General features: G+C 32.3%; 1 non-coding gene across 1 annotated transcript; it reads right to left on the reverse strand.

The window, feature by feature from the left end:
* Window positions 1-2,757: 2,757 nt before the first annotated feature.
* On the reverse strand, window positions 2,758-2,876 carry LOC126778353 (5S ribosomal RNA). The gene has a single exon (XR_007670137.1). It is a non-coding gene; the product is annotated as a 5S ribosomal RNA (ribosomal RNA).
* Window positions 2,877-3,577: the final 701 nt, after the last annotated feature.

A 3,577-nucleotide genomic window follows, 5' to 3' on the forward strand; every position in this document is an offset into this window, starting at 1 on the left:
GCCGGCAAGGCGAAGGCGGCTAGTGCAGAACGTTTTTCCCGTCTGTACTGGCCATCGTCGCGTTTGAACTCTACTACCACTTACCATCAGGTGGAGTAGAGTCATTTGCCCTCCCGGCGAATATAAAAAAAAAAAATTCAAAGGTGACTGAGCCATTGTAACTCCACAAAGGACATAACACTTTAATTTGCAAAATTAGTGGTGAATTGGCGATGTAAGGAATGATTAATATTTCTTACAGTATTTCCAATGTCTATGAGCGGTGGTGATCATTTACCAGTAGGTGGCCCATTTGCCAGTCTACTTGCCTATTTTACATTAAATGGTAATTGGAAAAAATAAGAAAGAATAATTTTATTACATAAACTATATCTTACCTTTTCTTATGGATGGTTAACTTTATGAATACGCTCAAAGAACCTGAGGCAAAATTTATCCAAACAGTTTGAAGTACTAAAAAAAGTTATTGATTACAAATCGAAGTGATAAAATGTGCGTTTTAGGTTTTCCCGTTAAACAATGTTTCTAGTGTCCAAAATAACTGGAACCCAACCCATGAATGTCCAATTTGAATACAATATCTAGGTTGAGACAATAAATTTGAAATTCGTTCGTTCATAGCAAAGATAAAAGTATTGGAAATCAATTATTATCATATTTTCGAAGATATATTGGAATCAGAATTGTTTCAAAAACTTATATATTATATCATTTTTATAAACAAAACCGAACTAAGATAAGATATTCTGTATGGAGAACAAATAATTTTGATAAGGGTTTATATTGTGTGGCAGAAAAATTAACTTAAATTATTTTTTATTATTACGATTAAAATGAAAGAGTTCTGTTTACAGTAACAGTAACAACCTGTGAATGTCCCACTGCTGGGCTAAGGCCTCCTCCCCTTTTTTGAGAAGAAGGTATAGAGCTTATTCCACCACGCTCCATTGCGGGTTGTTGGAATACACATGTGGCAGAATTTCAGTGAAATTAGACACCGTCAATTACGAGATGAATTATAAACACAAATTGAGCACATAAAAATTGAATGATACCTGCCCGGGTTTGAACCTACGATCACCGGTTAAGATTCACGCGTTCTAACTACTACCTCATCCCAGCTTTTTAGCACGAGATGAATTATAATCACAAATCAAGCACATGCAAATTCAGTGGTGCTTGCCCGGGCTTGAACTCACGATCATCGGTTAAGATTCACGAGTTCTTACCACTGAGACACCTCGGTTCTCTTAACTAAAAATAATTGATTTCATCGTTGATAGGACGTGAAATATGAAATCAAAGGTTATCTTATATTTACTTATTTATTTACTTTTAAGTATACAATAATAATACGTCCATATTAAAATATTTAAGAGTATATTATAAGGACAAGAAACGTTTTATTGATACTAAGTGTTATAGAAACGGTTTATGAAACAATGTATAACGTCTCCTTTGTTCATGTATCTGTCGCCTTCAGACTCTTGTTTACACGTATTTAAATTGGTACTCGGTTACAGAGTACTTAAAAGTATTTAAGCGTACTTGAAATGTACTCCAACTGAAGGTTCACTTAAATTGTAATACTACATAAATAAAGATCAAAATGAAAAGTACCGCCTGTACAATTTATGACCGTGTAGAATGGTGTTAATGCTAATATACTTTATTCATTCATTCATTCAGTCATTTTTATAAGAATAATAAAACTTAGAGACTTGACTGATAATCTTAGAACTATTAGATCGGACATCATATCATCAGACAGAATTTTTAAATGTTAAAAGCTTAACGAGAAACAATTATAATGTTCTGTATATTTTAATGCTTGAAACATTCCATATAGGCAAGAATATTCATTTATCGTCTCTCCTATTTGTCTATCCTTTAAATAAAATTGTATAGCTTACAATTGAATCAGTTACGAAAAAAACTGTACAAAATATATTGTTTCAATTTTCCACCGCAAACGAAAACAACTTTTAGTACATTTATTTGTTTACATTCAGAACAAATCGGATTGGAACACTGTAGATATTGTGATGTATATTTTTGGCACGTTGATTGATGTTTGAATCATGATAAAAAAATGGTTTTAAATTTAAGCTTGTGCAAAATAATTCTGCTGATTTTAAATTATAAGGTTATAAGTAATCGGAAAATTAGATTAGGTTAGATAGATTATTGAAAATTTTAAGCTGGTTTCTTAAATAAATAAAAAATATTATTTTATTGATATAAACAGATAAAAACGCAAGCAAAAAAAAAATCAATGCTAGAAATATAACCTGTGAACAATGTAAATAAAATTTGTGACCTAGCCATGATATTAGATTCGTAATTGTGATTTGATATATACGTAGACTTTATCGAGAAATCAGCTCTTAAAGCTCTCGGTTTTGTTCTGAGAAATATTGATGCTAGGATTTTTAGTATAATTCTACAGTCGTAACTTATAATTGATTGGTAAGAAGCAAATTGAAATACTGATCAATTGTGTGGACTATAACATGATGATCGTGATGGTTATCTTGTCCTGACCGATTTCGCTCTCAGGTATTCCCTTATTCTCATAACCTTATGTGACGGCAATCCGAGACGACCGAAAAGAGTTAACGTGTTTTCCGAGGCACAGGAGTGTACTTAAGAAGTTTCAACAGAAAAAACCTAAATATTACATGCAATAGACTCGAAAGGGAAAGCTTTTAAGCAATCTTTTCTATCAAACTGTAAATGTTAAAATTAAAAGTAAAAAGCCAACGACACGCGGTGTTCCCAGGCGGTCACCTATCCAAGTACTGAACGCGCCCGATGTTGCTTAACTTCGGTGATCGGACGAGAACCGGTGTATTCAACATGGTATGGACGTTGGCGATATTAGCTTCAAAAAACACAAAGGTCAACTTTTTCTTCTATTAGTCTTAAATTTACGATTACGCAAAATTATCGTAATATATAACCAATAACTAAGTATTTATACAATTAAAACGGAAATTAATTATTATATGTATCTGTGTTTTAAATAATAATATGTTGTGCTATTAATATTAATTTTAATTCTGATTTTAATTCGTTGATGTAACTCGTAAAACCTCACAAAAGCATGTAGTTATTTTACCTGTAATTGGAAATGCAATTAATTTAATTTATTGTTAATCGAATCATTTTATTTTAAGTGGTCACCAACGCCCATAGACATTGGCGTTGTAAGAAATGTTAACCATCGCTTATATCGCCAATGCGCCACCAACCTTGGTAACCAAGATGTTTTGTCCCTTGTGCCTGTGCACTCACCCTTTAAACCGGAACACATCAATACCAAGTACTGCTGTTTTGCAGTAGAATATCTGATGAGTGGACGGTACCTAACAAAATGAGCTTGCACAAAGCCCCACCACCAGTAAATGTATTGTATTATTTCTGTTTATAATTCGAACAATAAATAAAGACATTTCTTGTTTTCGAATTGGAACTTGATTAAAAATATTAGCTCCCACATATACATGTATTAAAAACTTAATATACATATGTATATGTATGTATGTATTATTATATGTGGTTAGTGGGATGTAGA

The sequence above is a fragment of the Nymphalis io genome, chromosome 25 (genome assembly GCF_905147045.1).
Source record: "Nymphalis io chromosome 25, ilAglIoxx1.1, whole genome shotgun sequence".
Taxonomy (NCBI): Eukaryota; Metazoa; Arthropoda; class Insecta; order Lepidoptera; family Nymphalidae; genus Nymphalis; species Nymphalis io.